The sequence below is a fragment of the Triticum aestivum genome, chromosome 6A (genome assembly GCF_018294505.1).
Source record: "Triticum aestivum cultivar Chinese Spring chromosome 6A, IWGSC CS RefSeq v2.1, whole genome shotgun sequence".
NCBI lineage: Eukaryota > Viridiplantae > Streptophyta > Magnoliopsida > Poales > Poaceae > Triticum > Triticum aestivum.
The window spans coordinates 119,013,974-119,032,913 of NC_057809.1; positions in this window are offsets into that span (position 1 = coordinate 119,013,974).

Sequence of the window (18,940 nt, forward strand, 5' to 3'; positions counted from 1 at the left end):
CATCTATTAAGCTTCGGCTGATGTATACGACGCAGAACGCCCATACTATGTCCACGTGATGGTTAGTGCTATCAGGCCAGACGCCCCTCGGATCAAATATCCAAATCATAGTGGATTAGGAACGCGCGGTAACGAGCAGAGACTCACGATCGATGTGACCCCGTCACCCCGTCTCGGGTACTTGCGGCAAGGGCTAAGAATGCACGGCCATGCCTCGTAAGTATCTCGCGGGCACCTTCCAGGTCAACCCGACTCCACATCACTCGCTATTAAGCTCGCGCGGGTACCCCTCAGGGTCGACCCGTCTTCAGTAACATGGTTCAGTGTAAAGTCATAGTAACCATAGTAACTGTGTGTCTAACACCAAAGGGAAAATCCGAGGAATCACCCCCGGTGAATTCCACTCGATGTTGTCATCAAGGTGAACGTCAGAGGATCCACCCTCGAGGTTCACGTTTGATAGGTTGCACGACAGAGCCGTAACGGAAGTGGTTAAGGAGGAAATCACCCTCGATGACCTCGACCGTATAGCTACACTACGGAGATCTCATCAGGAGTGATGTAAGAGGTTCCACCCTCGGCACTCGATGGTAACTCTACAGAGTCGTACAACTAAGGGGGGTGATGTGCGGTGTCGGGGCTTGGACGACGATCACATTGATCGAGTCATCGAACATAAAGCGGGGCAACTGGGACAAGGTGGGGTCACTGATGGATCTCTAACCAACCTATACTAAGCAGTTTAGAATAAGCAGGTAAGGTATGAAAGCAGGTAACAACAACAGACTATGCATCAGAGTAGGATCATATAGAAAGCAGTAGCAGTTCTAATGCAAGCATGAGAGGGAAGAAATGGGCGATATCGGAATGCTCAAGGGGGGTTTGCTTGCCTGGTTGCTCTGGCAAGGAGGGGGTCGTCAACACCATAGTCAAACTGGACAGCAACAGCGTCGGTCTCGTAGTCTACCGGAGAGAAGAGGGGGAAGAAACAGTAAATATAATGCAACCATAAATATGACGATGGAAGACATGACAATGCATGGTGCTAGGTGTGCCCTAACGCGGTAGGAGGTGGTACCGGCAAAGGAGGGAAACAACTGGGAAAGTATTCCCTGTGTTTCGCGTTTTCGGGCAGATGAACCAGAGGGGGAAAGTTGCGTGTTCGCTATGTTAGGGAGGCGTGGTGGACGAACGGGTTGCGTATCCGGGTTCTTCTCATCGTTCTGAGCAACTTTCATGTACAAAGTTTTTCGATCTGAGCTACAGTTTATTTAATATGATTTTAAAAGATTTAGAACATTTTTAGAATTTATTTCATTTATTTAATCCAACATTATCCAGAATAGTGTTTGCTGACGTCCTCATGACGTCAGCATGACATCAGCAGTCAACAGAGGTTGACTGGCCAACCTGACGTGTGGGTCCCACTTGTCAATGACACTTTTTAATTATCCAGTTTTAGTTAATCTAAACAGGGTTAATTAGGGGTGGGCCCCACTATCATTGATTGATTAATTAGTTCATTAACTAATAGTTTAATTAGTTTAATTAGTAGATTAGTCAGGTTAATTAAATAATTAGTTAATCTAAATAGAACTAATTAAGTTAATTTATTCTTTAATTAATTAATTAATTAATTAATTATAATTATTTGTTTAATTCATTATTTATTTAATTAGCTTTTTTTTAAACAAACATTCTGGGCTGGGGCCCACTTGTCGTTGGCCCCAGGGGGCCTGGCGGATCGGGCGTGCGGGCGAATCGGGCGGGCGGAACCGCCCGAACGAGGGGGCGCTCCAGAGCGCCGGTGCGACCCCGGTTCCGGACGTCGGAGGCGGTTGCCGGGATGGGCGCCACCGTAGGCGGCAGCCGCGCAGGCGGGCGGCGTCGCTAGGCACGGGAGCAAGGAGAAGGGCCGCGGGCGCGCGGTTAGGTGAGTGAGGGAGATGGGCGAGGCCAAGGTGCGAGCAGGGCGCGGTGAGCGCGAGCGAGCAGTGGCTCGCGGCGAGTGCGGGCATGCGTGCATGCCGGATATGGCCGGGGCACGGGGCAGCAACAGACGGGGAGGGGGAACGGCGACGCGGCGGAAGCCGAGCGCGCGCGCACGCGCGTGGAATGCGGCGGACGGAGGCAGGCGCGTGCGGGGGAGGCGGGAGCGAGCGCAGGGGCGCTGGCGGTGAGCACGCATGCGTGTGCACGAGGGAGAGGAGAGGAACGGGGGGCTCACAAGGGGGAGGTGGGGCACGTGGCAGCGGGGCACGAGGAGGGGATGGAGACGACATCATCGAGGGGCAGTCCGGCGAGGCGGCGCCTAGCGCCGGCGATGACGACGGGGTTGGGGGCGACGCATCCAGATCGGGGAGAGGGGGCGGTAAGAGTTGGGGGAGCCGGCGAGGAGTACGACGACGTGGTGGTGGGGCGATGCTAGGGATGGGCGCCGAGGATGGGCATCGGGGGTGGTTCGCCGGGTTCGGGGGGGTTGAGCGCCCCCAATCCAGATCGATCATGGGGGGGAAGAGGAGCGAGGGGAGAGTGGGGGAGTGGGGAACGAGGAGTGGGGGTCGTGCGGGGTTAGGGTTACGGGGAGGGAGTGGCCTAATAGGCCAGGGAAGCAGGAGAGTGGGCCGGCCTGTGGTGTGGCCGACTGGGCCGGCGGGGTCGAGGCCCAGTGGGGAAATGGGGGGGGTCAGGGGCCTTTTCTCTCTCTCTCTCTCTTTTCCTTTTCTTTTAGGTTTTCTTTTCTGGAAATCAAAAAGCTACTACTTGCAATTATTCCAAGTACCAAATGACTCTTGTAAAATGTGCCACATGCCACAATAATTACTTTGCAATATTGTGAAGTTGCACAAAAATTGTTTTGAGCATTTGGAAATGTTTAAGAACTTTTAGAAATTGAAAAGGCCAATTTAATTATTGTTGGACCACTCAAATTATTTCCAGGAGCATTTTTGGAATACAACAGAGGTAGGTTTCATCATGACAAATACTTAGAGAATATTTTCCATAGTGTGAACTATTTTATTTGCATGAAAGAAGAAGCAAATATTTGACATGCAATTAGAATTTAAATTTGAAGCAGATTTTGGACAAGTGGCATTTTGGCATGATGATCATGATGACATGACCTTCATTAAGGGGAGATTACTGTAGTGTGATGCTGGGGATGTTACAAATATCCTCCACTACAAGAAATCCCGTCCCGTGATTTAAGTGGGGAAGTAAAGAGTAACTTCGGGAGAACTGACCCTTATAGGGTTAATTATCTGATGAACAATGGGAATGTGGCAAAAGTATCTCTCGAGTTGAAACTTAAGAAAACATCAAGAGCAAAATATGAAGGTACAATAGGCAGTTTCAAGCGAATGGACAAACGATCGATACCTGAATAGAGTGTGAGAATGGGGTTCAGAGCATCAGGAATAGATCATCCCTTGAAAGGTGGCTCGTGACATGATACGAAGCCAAGCGTGAGGAATAACCTTAGAAACAGGGGGTACAGGAGAGTCAGGTTTCGATCCTGTGGAACTGTGGGTTATGGGCCCACCATGTGGGTTAAAATAGAAGGAGCGATGACATCTCGCACGGTCATGATAGCAAGGCATATCAGATGATAGACTGTCAGGTATGTTGCCAACAACATTGGTACCAAGGGCGAGGGGCAAAGAGAACTATTTTCCTACTCGTGGAACGAGGCGGGCCAATAGGCAAAGTTCTCATCCATCGGTGGTTACTGGAATGTCAACAGCAATAATAACAAGGTCTTACTTACAAATTGTACACCGAGGTGTTTACATGAACAGGCAAATATTACTACTTATATAATATAGATCACAATAAGGTTTAAACAAACCAATGGAAAGCAAAATGTAATTGTCAGATTAAACAGAACAATGGAAAGGAAAATGTGTTTAAACACATATTTCAGGGGTATATCCTCCCCAAGGACAAGCAAAGCATGATAACCATGACAAGATAGAAGTATAAAACCATTTAGGTAAGGGGAAAGAAATTTCATGACATTACCCATACAATGGTGTTTGGATAAATGATCAAGAAAATTTAGTATTGTGCTTCAAATGTTCTTATTGGAAATCGATTACCACAGACATGCTTCGAGATATCATTGACATGGTTTCAAGCAAAGGTCAGACTTTGGATACACCAAGGATCCATCAGAAACAACTTAGAAAATAAGTCATACAATTTTAGCAGGGAAAAGATGAGGGTGCGGAAGACGAGCTCAGTAGCAATCCATCGACATGTCAAAAGGGATGTATTCCCAAAATTAATATGATCAAGTTTGTGTTGCGGGGGAAGACAAGAATGTTGTTGAAGCTGACGCAAGTCATCGAGAGGCAAGGATGGTATTTCTAGCCATGAATTCAGTTGACATCTCTAAAGAAGCCAAAGTGTTGATGGTGATCAAGACAAATTTTGTCGAGAGACTCTAAGAAGATGCCACCAAGCAGAAAAGGAAGGATGAAGTGAAAGCTATGAGAACCATGGATTCGACACAAGCTCAAAGTCAAGCTTGTTGTTCGAGGTGAAATGTTAAGATGAGGAAGATCGATGTAAGCTTAGCTCATTGTCGGAAGTTGCTCCGGGCATAAGGACCAGGTAGCACAGTTAAAAAGTTGACAAGATAAAAATATAGCCGATCAGGCTAGGAATGATGTGATGGTGCATAAAGCTTCACAGTATCAAGTACTAGGTGCAATGCCTGAAGGTAATTCAGAGTAGAGGTTGGACGGGGGAAATGAGTTGTAGAGGATAAGTAATTTAACTTACCCAATAAATGCGATCAAGGAGGAAATATGGTCGGGACCATAACTGCAAGGGATCCAATTTACGATACCGGAAGAATTATTCGAATGATTAAATATCCTTGCAAGAAGCTTTCATGATAAGTTCCACACCGTGTCCGTGGGCATGAACACAAAGGTTCAGGGTCGACTCCCACTTCTACAATGCATAACCTTTTATTTTACTTCTCGATCTTGATGAAGCTGTAGTATTGAAATTTTATCTGACGAAAAGCCAGTAGAGTATAACTTGCATAACTTTCGAGTTCACACTGATTAGGGAAGGCATAGGTTCAACCCATCGGGCATCTTAGGAACCTATATCATAAATTCCAAGAATAAATAACACAAGCTCGGTAGTATGGCATGCTTGAGAAAGCGGAGGATACAATTTACCAAAAGCATTATGTATCCGAGGAAAGGCACACAAGCTTATTGAATATGAAGGACGTTATCGGATAAAATCCGAAAAAGGGGTCTGGTGGTCCACAAGGGATCTGATGTGAGCATCAATATTTAACCAGAGGAAGAAAGAATGCAAGGAGATCAGATTATAGAAAGAACTGACTAACTCAAAGCTCAATTGCAAGAGGGGTTAAGAATTCCAAGACAAGGGATCAGAAGAAACTCTCTGATTAGGGATGGATAGGTAGAATAGCCTTAGGGGTACAATCGATGGCGATTTGATTGGTCGAGATACAAAACATGCTAAAATGACGTCTGTGCTGGAAGGATGAATTCTAGGATCTGATTGAGGATTGCGAGCATTCGCAACATATTGTATCAACGGACTCAAAATGATAAAGACAAAGGATGAGAATAAGATTACTAGGCTTATGGTATTAACCATAATGCAAGCAAGCAAGAAATTCAAGAACAATAGGCTATTGAGGATTTTCACAAGAACGAATGGTATTACGAAGACTTTTGTGAAGTACATGAATAAACTGAGGGTGAGCGGATACTCGGTAGGTGCACAAAGTTATCCGTAGTGGTATTCGGGTGACAAGGAATTGCAAGTCAGTAAGCTCAAGGGATTCTCGGAACAAAGGAGAGCAGTTCAGGGCATCTTGTAATAACAAGAAGAATGAGATAGAATGTAAGATTGGCAAGTGTGTGTAGTTATCCATAAGGATATTTCGTTGGTAGGGAATTGCAAAGGCAATAGGCACAAGGTCTCGAGAGAATATCGTAGAGTATCTTCAGAATCTTCTGATGAAGCGGGTGATCATCTGAAATAAGGGGCTCTCCGGGCAGATGTGATCATGAGATCCTAATGTTCGAGTTAGTAAAACCATTTAACCCGAATAGAAGAGAGATCAGAGTCCCAGAGTATAAACGAGGAGTAAAAGATCCTAATACCACCCAATTGCGACGTGAGCCCGTAAGACACACAGCCATGTTAGTAAAAGTTTCTTTTCACTAGACTCGACTTCGGCCAAGGAGTTGGAAAGGGGGCTACCTACAGGCAGTCGGCTCTGATACCAACTTGTAATGCCCTCGATTGAATCGTACACTAATCATACACGCAAATGTGTACGATCAAGATCAAGGACTCACGGGAAGATATCACATCACAACTCTAGACACAAAGTAAAATAAAACAAGCTTTATATTACAAGCCAGGGGCCTCGAGGGCTTGAATAGATAAGCTCGAATACACAAGAGTCAGCGGAAGCAACAATATCTGAGTACAGACATGAGTTAAACAAGATTGCCTTAAGAAGGCTAGCACAAAAGCAACAATGATCGAAAAGGCAAGGCCTCCTGCCTGGGAGCCTCCTAACTACTCCTAGTCGTCTGCGGTCTTCACATAGTAGTAGACATCCTCCGGGTAGTAGTAGTCATCAGTGGCGTCGTCTGGCTCCTGGCATCCGTCATCTGGTCGCAACAATCGGGTATGGGGGAAAAGGAAGTAGCAAAGCAACCGTGAGTACTCATCCAAAGTACTCGCAAGACTTACATCAGATCTAAACTAAGTATGCATCTGTATCAAAGGAATGGGTTGTATCTGTGGACTACACTGCAGAATGCCAGAAGGGAAGGGAAAAGCCTAGCCTATCGAAGACTAGCATCTTCTGGAATCCACCATCTTACAGCAACAGGAGGGAGTAGAGTAGCATAAAGTAAAGTAGTAGAAGTGTTATCAACCTTGACCAGAGATTCTTTCTCGACTCCCTGCGAGAAAGCAATCCCAGAGCCATACTATCCAGTTCTCATCTCCATTTCTCATATCCATTTCTCATCACAGTCCATTCTTATCTCAGGTATCCGGTTCTAGTTGTATCGATCGGGATACAACTCCAAGTGTCCGTTACCGTAGGACAGGCTATCGATAGATGTTTTCTTCCCTGCAGGGGTGCACCAACTTACCCACCACGCTCGATTAACTCCAGCCGGACACACTTTCCTGGGTCATGCCCGGCCTTGGCCAAACAATACGCCGCAACCCGACCTAGACTTAATAGAGAGGTCAGCACGTCGGACTAAACCTATGCCCCCAGGGGTCATGGGCCATCTCCCTGGGAACTCATGCACGTTGCGTACACGGCCGGTGAGCAGATCTAGCTACCTCCTTCAACAAGGCAGGTGCTTACGCAGTCCAACCCGGCACACGCCGCTCAGTCGCTGACGTCTATTAAGCTTCGGCTGATGTATACGACGCAGAACGCCCATACTATGCCCACATGATGGTTAGTGCTATCAGGCTAGAGGCCCCTCGGATCAAATATCCAAATCGTAGTGGATTAGGAACGCGCGGTAACGATCAGAGACTCGCGATCGATGTGACCCCGTCGCCCTGTCTCGAGTACTTTCGGCAAGGGCTAAGAATGCCCGGCCACGCCTCGTAAGTATCTCGCGGGCACCTTCCAGGTCAACCCGACTCCACATCACTCGCTATTAAGCTCGCGCGGGTACCCCTCAGGGTCGACCCGTCTTTAGTAACATGGTTCAGTGTAAAGTCATAGTAACCATAGTAACTGTGTGTCTAACACCAAAGGGAAAACCCGAGGAATCACCTCCGGTGAATTCCACTCGATGTTGTCATCAAGGTGAACGTAAGAGGATCCACCCTCGAGTTTCATGTTTGATGGGTTGCACAACAGAGCCGTAACGGAAGTGGTTAAGGAGGAAATCACCCTCGATGACCTCGACCGTATAGCTACACTACGGAGATCTCATCAGGAGTGATGTAAGAGGTTCCACCCTCGGCACTCGATGGTAACTCTACAGAGTCGTACAACTAAGGTGGGGTGATGTGCGGTGTCGGGGCCTGGACGTCGATCACGTTGATCGAGTCATCGAACATAAAGCGGGGCAAATGGGACAAGGTGGGGTCACTGATGGATCTCTAACCAACCTATACTAAGCAGTTTAGAATAAGCAGGTAAGGTATGAAAGCAGGTAACAACAACAGGCTATGCATCAGAGTAGGATCATACAGAAAGCAGTAGCAGTTCTAATGCAAGCATGAGAGGGAAGAAATGGGAGATATCGGAATGCTCAAGGGGGGTTTGCTTGCCTGGTTGCTCTGGCAAGGAGGGGGTCGTCAACTCCGTAGTCGAACTAGACAGCAGCAGCGTCGGTCTCGTAGTCTACCGGAGAGAAGAGGGGGAAGAAATAGTAAATATAGTGCAACCATAAGCATGACGATGGAACACATGACAATGCGCGGTGCTAGGTTGCCCTAACTCGGTAGGAGGTGGTACTGGCAAAGGGGGGAAACAACCGGGAAAGTATTCCCGGTGTTTCGCGTTTTCGGACAGATAAACCCGAGGGGGAAAGTTGCGTGTCCGCTATGTTAGGGAGGCGTGGTGGACGAACGGGCTGCGTATCCGGGTTCGTCTCGTCGTTCTGAGCAACTTTCATGTACAAAGTTTTTCGATCCGAGCTACGGTTTATTTAATATGATTTTAAAAGATTTAGAACATTTCAGAATTCATTTAATTCAACATTATCCAGAATAGTGTTTGCTGATGTCATCATGATGTTAGCATGACATCAGCAGTCAACAGAGGTTGACTGGTCAACCTGACATGTGGGTCCCACCTGTCAATGATAAGTTTTAATTATCCAGTTTTAGTTAATCTAAACAGGGTTAATTAGGGGTGGGCCCCACTGTCATTGACTGATTAATTAGTTAATTAACTAACAGTTTAATTAGTAGATTAGTCAGGTTAATTAAATAATTAGTTAATCTAAACATAATTAATTAAGTTAATTTATTCTTTAATTATTTATTTATTTATTTAGCTTTTTTAAAAAACAAACGTTCTGGGCTGGGGCCCACTTGTCATTGGCCCCAGGGGGCCTGGCGGATCGGGCGTGCGGGCGAATCGGGCGGGCGGAACCGCCCGAACGAGGGGGAGGCGCTCCAGAGCGCCGGCGCGGCACCGACGCCGGACGTCGGAGGTGGTTGCGGGGACGGGCGCCGCTAGGCACGGGAGCGAGGAGAAGGGTCGCAGGCGCGCGGTTAGGTGGGTGAGGGAGATGGGCGAAGCCAAGGTGCGAGCAGGGCGCGGTGAGCGCGAGCGGGCAATGGCTCACGGCGAGTGCGGGCGTGCGTGCGTGCACGCCGGACATGGCCGGGTGCGGGGCAGCAACAGACGGGGAGGGGGAACGGCGGACGCGGCGGAAGCCGAGCGCACGCACACGCGCGCGGACTGCGGCGGACGGAGGCGGGCGCGTGCGGGGGAGGCGGAAGCGAGCGCAGGGGCGCTGGCGGTGAGCGCGCATGTGTGTGCACGAGGGAGAGGAGAGGAATGGGGGGCTCAAGGGGGAGATAGGGCACGTGGCAGCGGGGCACAAGGAGGGGATGGAGACGACGGCGTCGAGGGGCAGTCCGGCGAGGCGGCGCCTAGCGCCGGCGATGATGACGGGGTTGGGGGCGACGCGTCCAGATCGGGGAGAGGGGCGGTGAGAGTTGGTGGAGCCGGTGAGCAGTACGGCGACGTGGTGGCGGGGCGATGCTAGGGATGGGCGCCGGCGTCGGGGATCGGGGGGTGGTTCGCCTGGTTCGGTGGGGGGGGGTTGAGCGCCCCCGATCTAGATCGATCGTGGGGGGGGGGGTAAGAGGAGCGAGGGGAGAGTGGGGGAGTGGGGAACAAGGAGTGGGGGCGTGCGGGGTTAGGGTTACGGGGAGGGAGTGGCCTAATAGGCCAGGGAAGCGGGAGAGTGGGCCGACCTGTGGTGTGGCCGACTGGGCCGGCGGGGTCGATGATATTATATTTGGATCAACTAACCCTTATTTTAGTGAAAAGTTTGGGAAGCTAATGTCGGAGAAGTTTGAGATGTCTATGATGAGTGAACTCAAATTCTTTCTTGGTTTGCAAATCAAGCAAACTAAGGAAGGCACCTTTGTCTCTCAAACGAAGTACACCAAGGACTTATTCAAGAAGTTCAATATGCAAGAATGCAAAGGTATGACCACACCCATGCCTACTAGTGACCATCTTGATTTGACCAAAGATGGTGAACCGGTTGATCAAAAAGTTGACCGCTCTATGATTGTTTCATTGTTATATCTATGTGCTTCACGTCCCGATATCATGTTAAGTGTGCGCATGTGTGCACGATATCAAGCTGCTCCTAAGGAATGTCATCTTAAGGCCGTGAAGAGGATAGTGATATACTTAATACATACACCAAATTTTGGCATTTGGTATCCAAAGAGGGCTTCCTTTGATCCTGTTGGTTACTCTGACTCGGACTATGCCGGTGACAAGGTTGATATAAAGTCCACTTCGGGTACTTGTCAATTCCTTGGTAGATCTCTTGTGTCTTGGTCTTCCAAGAAACAAAACTAGGTATCCTTATCCACCGCCGAAGCGGAATACATTGCCGCTGGTTCATGTTGTGCTCAATTACTTTGGATGACCCAAACTCTTAAAGATTATGGGATATATGTGAAACATGTTCCATTACTTTGTAACAATGAAAATGCTATCAACATTGCTCACAATCCCGTGCAACACTCTCGAACTAAGCATATTGAAGTTCATCATCATTTCATACGAGATCACATTGCTAAGGGTGACATAAACCTTAAGCATGTTCGCACCAATAAGCAATTAGCGGATATATTCACTAAACCACTTGATGAAAAAGTGTTTTGCAGGTTAAGAGGTGAATTGAACATCATTGATGCTTCAAACTTGGAGTAGGAACTCCATTGGATACATGCAAGACTTGAGCTTACGACTAATCACTTGATATTTCTCCTATGATGATTATCTTATGTCTTGAAAATTTGCATCTTGCATGTTATCTAACCCTTGTAGGTACTTGGATGAATCTAATTCTATGAGATTGCAACTCACTCACATCTTGAGCAATCTCTACATCACCAAGTCTCTACACAATGGTGGTTGATGACAAGGAAGCACGAAACCTTTCAAACATATCCTTTGACAAATTCTATGTTGAGTTTCATGATTGTCATGTTGGATACACAAGTGCTCTTCCCTGCGAAAACTAACCCATGTAGGTAGATGAACTCAAAATCCAAAGAGTGCTCCCAACTCTTGATGGGCTACATCAACCTTGAGTGTAACATCCCAAATTTTCAATTTGGAATGTTATACACTAGATCATCATTGCATATCATAATTTTTGCATTTTGGTTGATCCTAGAAATTTTTCGCAACTCAAGGACCCTCGGAGAGAGTTGGGGATTTCGTTATTCTCATGTCTGAGTTGTCTCAAATTGTGAGAATAGGATTATTTGATTTTATTTATTTTATCTTCAATTATTTCTAATATAAAAAAATATGAGAGAGGGAATAAAATGACTTTCCCAAAATAAATAAATATTGAGGATTTAATAAAAAATCAAACAAGATTTTATTTGGTTTTATTTGCTATTTTATTTGAATTTAGTAAAAATGCGCATTTTTCAAAATTGCATTTAGGCCCCAAATAAATGTTCATCCTGTGCGGCTTGATTTTAGAAGCCGGCGAAAATTTATTTCGGGATTTTTGGAGTCCGTTTAGTAGTCCTTTTGTTTTTTTGTCTGAGCGTAACTATTTATTAAAAAACGCAACCGACCTACGGGCCGTGTCCGACCCGGACACTAAGGCCCGTCCGGCTTTATAAGCCGGAAGCCCCCCAAACCCTAGCCGCCGCCCTGCGCCGCCTAGCCCCGCCGCCCGTCACCGCCCGCTGGATTTGTCGCCGGAGGTAGACCTCGCCGCCGCCGGTTTTTCCTGAAAAACCGTTCGGTTTTCCGACGGTTTTGTTTGTTTTCTTTTGTTTCGGTTTTTTTAAATAGATCGGTTTTCCAGTTTATTTAAATAGTGAGCGTCCGTCCGTTCGTTCGTTTTAACGAACGTTCGTCTTTTTTCTTTTTCTCGGATTAAATCCGTGATTTTTCTGATCGAGATTTCTGATCCGATTTTCGTTTTAGTCTAACTTTTCGCTCGTTTATCGGAATCAGGCGGTTCAAGCGCCTGGAGTTTCGTCTCGAAACCCTCTTTCCGTTTAACCAACTTAAAAAAGTTTTTGCTTCTGTAAAAATTGCCTTAGATCCAAAATAGTAAATGAAGCATGTTTCTTTTGCTGTTTGTTTTTCGTTGCTTCGTTTGTTTTGATTCTTTTTGCTAACCGGAGTTCTTAAGTTGAACTTTCTGGTTAGATCTCTTATTTGAGTTTTACCTATTCATTAGTTGAGTACTTATTGTATGCTTGTTTGTTTGCGATAGAGTACCCGGAGTGCGCCGCTTGTTACTTCGAATCGCTAGGTTTCCCGGATCATCAGCAAGGCAAGTAACACTTTGATCATACCTCCTACTACCCAGTTTTATTGCATTAGATCAATCCTCACACATTGCATGATTAGGATCTAATTAAATTGTGGGTTTGGGAAGTAGTTGAGGTAGTACCTATTACCGTTTTACTGTCAAACCTTTGGGAGTCACTTCTACATTTGCTTATTATGCCATGCTATGCTAGTAGACGTGGATTGGGTGAGTGTATCCATGACAGATGTGAGATTGTTAATTAATGGTTTATTTAAGGTGGAAACTTGAACACACATCTGGATGGATTGAGGTACCTGGGTATTCCAGGATTGCCTGTTTTTCTTTATGAATCGCCACCCAGGTTCAAAGGGATCATGAGATTATTCATGCTAGAAACTTCCGTGTGCAGCCACAAGCTACTATGGGCTCTAGCATAGTTGACTAAGTTGTGCGAACTCTTACAGTGGTAGACTAGCAGATGTAGGGGATGTAGGTTGGTACGGTCTACCCGTTCGTAAGGTGCTAGCGCTTCTGAAAGACTATGTCTCGGTCATTCGTTTCTCAAACACCATGTAGTGCGAGAAAACCAACGGAGGAGATCGAGTCTTGTGGGGAAAAGTGTGCAAACCTCTGCAGAGTGTATAAACTAATCATGAGTCCCCGGTTATGGACATATTGAGTATCTAGTACCTGGATTATCATGTAAATCTCAACATGTTACTCTAAAATTAATTTTGTTGGGTTTTGTTTAATGATGATGTTTAATTGGGATTGAGAATGTTGTCAACCATTCTTAATGTTTAACAACCATCATGATAGTTAAATAAATTTATTCCTTTGCAGTAGGAAAAAATTGGCTTTACGCAAAACTGTAACCATAGAGCTTTCTACCAGCCAAATATGTATATAGAATAGCTGTTTCATTCCATTACTCTCTATGTGTTACATTGCCAACATATTCCATGTGCTGACCCGTTTTTGGGCTGCAACGTTAATGTTCCAGACTTTTCATACGACGATTAAGGAGTTTTAGGTCGTGGTTCTATACTCAGTGATGCCGTTGGAGTTGATGGACTCACTTATCTTCCAAGCCTTCCGCTGTTATCATTATTAGATGGCCTTAAGCCATATTTATTGTAATAAGTTCTCTTTTGAGACACTCGATGTAATAAGTGTGTGATTGCTACTCTGTTATAAATCCTTCAAGTACTGTGTGGTGTCAGCATTACTGATCCAGGGATGACACTGGAGCACAAAGATTGGACCGTTTGAGGTCTGGTCGCTACATTGAGCAACCCACACAAGTTCAACTACATGATCAAGATCAATACCGCCACCCATGGTATGTTATTCCATCTAAGAGTAGCTTTACTCCAAGTCATGAGTCAAAGAAACTCGACAAGATGTGAATACATCAAGATACTTAAACGAAAAATGGTAACCCCATTTTGAGCTTAAACGATGAGTACGACCTATGATCAAGTGATCTCACTTGACTCCTAAGTCAATATACTCTAACATAGGTGACTTTGTCGCCGCCCAGCTCTAGATGAAGTTCTCTTGTGTTCTTTTCTGTGTTCTTGCATTTGTCTCATGCATATTTGTTTCCCCTTTCAAAAAAACTTCATCTAGAACTTTTAGTTTGTTTTCTTTGCTTTTTGTTCTGCATTTTCTGCATCCAATTCATTGCAAATCTTTGTGAGATCTTATTTGTCCAGTGAGCTGACGTGACAACTGTTTTTCTTTGTGATGAACTCGGTTCCACCGGTTTCATGTCTCCGGTCTAGCTGAAGATTTTCAGAGCAACCGAAGCATACAACTCGGTGACACCGATTTCACTACAGGAAAAACATTTTGCCATTTACTCCTGCTTTATTCTTGATCCAGCTCCACTTACTGAATCTTGTCCTCTGCAAGCATCACATTTACCTTAATGATTTGTACCGTGATTCCAGGACCGAACCCATTCACAACAAAATCCGGAAGACCCTTCTTGGAAATTGATGTCAAAGGGGGAGAGAGAGATCACATCAAAGCTTAATCATATCTCTAGGGGAGAGATCTCTAGGGGAGCGAATACTCCAGGAAAGAGTAATCTTCAAGGATCCCAGATGCTTGATGTTCAAGAGGAGAGATGCCACATGTCTTCTTGGGGGAAAGACATGTTCATATGTGCTTATTTGCATTAGCTCTGTTCATTTGTCTCTTTGAGCTCTGTTTTTCTGTTCCCTATCTTCTCCCAGTATCCCATGCTAGATTCAGGGGGAGCAAGACATCCAAGGGAAAGAAATTTATTAAATTCATTGCATATCTTTCTCTTTGGGGACATGTCAATATCTGTCGTGGTACTCTGTACTCACTCTACATGTCATCCCAGTCTTGGTACTCTTGTGGTTTCTTTTGTTTGCTCTAGCTAGTGGGTGCATATGTGTTATCTAACCTCGTTTACGCAGGGTCATCCCATCCTAGCCAACTCAAGACCACAAGGTAAGTATATGCATCATAGTCATGTGTATGAGAAATTCTTGCTGATGTACATACTGTTTGCAAGAAGGACTCATGGGCATGAAGGTACATTTCCCATATTCATATCTTTTGCCCTGATGCATATAGCCAAGATACATGTAACACATTGCTACTCTGTCATGGTTATTCTCTCACATGCTTCTATATTCCATATTCACATGATTGCATACATCTAGGGGGAGCCTATGCTTGTTACATGTCTTTCCAAAGCTTTACTTGCTATTCTCTATATCTTTATCTAAAGCTTTGATGTATGTTGCCATCAATTACCAAAAAGGGGAAGATTGAAAGCACAAGTGCTCCCTGGGGGATTTTGATAATTAATGACAACATATCTCTTGTTGGACTAATACTTTTACCTAGTATGTTTCAGACAAGTTCAACAAATTAAGTGGCATGGACTAAAGGATGTGGAACCCCTTCAAGATACTAAGGACAAAGGATTAGCTCAAGCTTCAAGATCAAGACTCTACATTTTATATTTTAGTGATCCAAGATCACATTGAGTCTATAGGAAAAGCCAATACTATCAAGGAGGGATGAGGTGTTGCTTGATGAGGTTCTTGCTTCATAGTGCTTAGTGATATGCTCCAAAACCCTCAACTACCTTCCCACATCCACATATGACCTAAACCAAAAGTCAAACTTGGCCCCACCGATTCTTTCTATCCGGCGCCACCGAGTTCAGATGTCATAGCCACTGCCACAAACCCTAGGCAAATCGGTTTCACCGATAGGGATCTCGGTCTCACCGAGATGGGATTGTAATCTCTCTGTGTATGTCCATTACCAAACTCGGTCCCACCGAGATTGAGCAATCGGTACTACCGAGATTACAATGCAAACTTTCTGGTTAGCTTATTACCAAAATTGGTCCCATCGAGTTTGTGTAATCGGTCTCACCAAGTTTGCCTGACCAACTCTCTGGTTAGCTTATTACCAAAATCGGTCCCACCGAGTTTGTGTAATCGGTCACACCGAGATTACGTTATGCCCTAACCCTAACCATATTGGTCCTACCGAGTTGCATCTTAGTCCCACCAAAAATCCTAACAGTCACTAGGTTTGCTAAATCGGTCCGACCGAGTTTCTCAATTCGGTCTCACTGAGATTGGTAAATTGTGTGTAACGGTTAGTTTTTGTGTGGAGGCTATATATACCCCTCCACCCACTCTTCATTCATGGAGAGAGCCATCAGAACATACCTACACTTCCAATACACATTTTCTGAGAGAGAACCACCTACTCATGTGTTGAGGCCAAGATATTCCATTCCCACCATATGAATCTTGATCTCTGGCCTTCCCCAAGTTGCTTTCCACTCAAATCTTCTTTCCACCAAATCCATATCATGTCAGAGAGAGTTGAGTGTTGGGGAGACTTTTATTTGAAGCACAAGAGCAAGGAGTTCATCATCAACACACCATTTGTTACTTCTTGGAGAGTGGTGTCTCCTATATTGGCTAGGTGTCACTTGGGAGCCTCCGACAAGATTGTGGAGTTGAACCAAGGAGTTTGTAAGGGCAGGGAGATCGCCTACTTCATGAAGATCTAACGCTAGCGAGGCAAGTCCTTCGTGGGCAATGGCCATCATGGGATAGACAATGTTGCTTCTTCGTGGACCCTTCGTGGGTGGAGCCCTCCGTGGACTGGCGCGACCGTTACCCTTCGTGGGTTGAAATCTCCATCAACGTGGATGTACGATAGCACCACCTATCGGAACAACGACAAAAACATCCGTGTCTCCAATTGCGTTTGAATTATCCGAACCCTTCCCCTTACATTCTTGCAAGTTGTATGCTTTACTTTCCGCTGCTCATATACTCTTTGCATGCTTGCTTGATATGTATTGTGTTTGTTAAACTTGTGCCAAAACTCCACTTCAACTTAAAGAAATTAAAAACTGCAACTTTTGGTACTAAGTGTCTAATCATCCCCCCTCTAGACACCTCTTCTCGATCCTTTCAGAGAGGTTCATTAGCACGATGGCGTGGTGACGGTGATGGTGAAGTGATCCGCGTAGGGCTTCGCCAAAACACTACAACAATATGACCGGAGGCGTAAACTTTGGAGGGGGGCACCGCACACGGCTAACAATCGTTGTTGTGTGTTATAGCGGTGCCCCCCTCAAATATATAGGTTGGAGGGGAGGGGAGGCAGCCAAGGGGCGCCCCAAGTAGGAGGAATCCTACTTGGGGGCCTCCCAATTCGGCCTCCCTCCCTTCCATATTCATTCGGAGGGGGAAGGAAGGAGGAGGGAGGAGAGAAGGAAGGGGGAGGCCGAATTGCTGCCCTTCCTTTCTCTCTTCCCCTCTTTCCTTCCCCCTTATTTCGGCCTACATGGGGCACACCAGCCCCTTAGGGGCTGGTATGTCCCCTTCTTGGCCCATTACGTAGTTGCTGGGGGAATGCCCGGAACCCTTTCTGGTGACCCAATATGTACCCGGTACCCCCGGAACACTACCGGTGTCCAAATATGATCGTCGAATATATGAATCTTTACCTCTCGAACATTTTGAGACTCCTCGTCATATCTATGATCTCATCCGGGACTCCGAACAACATTCGATCACCAAATGACATAACTCATACCATACAAAATCGTCATCGAACGTTAAACGTGCGGACCCTATGGGTTCAAGAACTATGTAGACATGACCGTGACACCTCTCCTGTCAATAAGCAACAGCGCAACCTGGATGGATGCTCATATTGGTTCCCACATATTCTACGAAGATCTTTATCGGTCGTACGGTAATGACAACATACGTTATTCCCTTTGCCATCGGTATGTTACTTGCCCGAGATTCGATCATCGGCATCTTCATACCTAGTTCAATCTCGTTGCCGGCAAGTCTCTTTACTCATTCCATAATACATCATCCCGTAACTAACTCATTAGTCACATTGCTTGCAAGGCTTATCATGATGTGTATTACCGAGAGGGCCCAGAGATACCTTTCGGATACTCAGAGTGGCAAATCCTAATCTCGATCTATGCCAACCCAACAAACACCTTCGGAGATACCCGTAGAGCATCTTTATAATCACCCAGTTACATTGTGACGTTTGATAGCACACAAGGTATTCCTTTGGTATCCGGGAGTTGCATAATCTCATAGTCGAAGGAATATGTATTTGACATGAAGAAAGCAATGGCAATCAAACTGAACGATCAACATGTTAAGCTAACGGATGGGTCTTGTCCATCACATCATTCTCCTAATGATGTGATCCCGTTCATCAAATGACAACCAATGTCTATGGTTAGAAAACTTAACCATATTTTGTTAACAAGCTAGGCTAGTAGAGGCTTACTAGGGACACTGTGTTTTGGCTATGTATCCACACATGTATCAAGTTTCCAGTTCATACAATTCTAGAATGAATAATAAACATTTATTAAGATATAAGGAAATATAAATAACAACTTTATTATTGCCTCCATGGCATATTTCCTTCACCCTGCAAGTGTAACCTCGGGTTGATCAAGCGTCTCCTAGGTACGTGCGCGACACGCCCGCCCTCGGTCATCACCTTCGCGCCTTGCGCGTCCTGGACCTGCGAGCATTCACGGACGTCGACTGGGCTAGCTGCCCCGACACCCGATGCTCTACCTCTCGCTTCTGCGTCTACCTCGGAGACGCTCTCGTGTCTTGGTCTTCGAAGCACTAGGCTATTGTCTCGCGCTCCAGCACCGAGGCGGAGTACCGCGGCGTCGCGAACGCGGTTGCTGAGTGTGTTTGGCTCCGATAACTACTTGGCGAGCTACTTTCTCCCGTCGACAAGGCCACACTGGTTTACTGTGACAACGTCTTTTTTGTCTACCTGTCGGCCAACCCTGCTCACCATCGTTGGACATAGCACGTCGA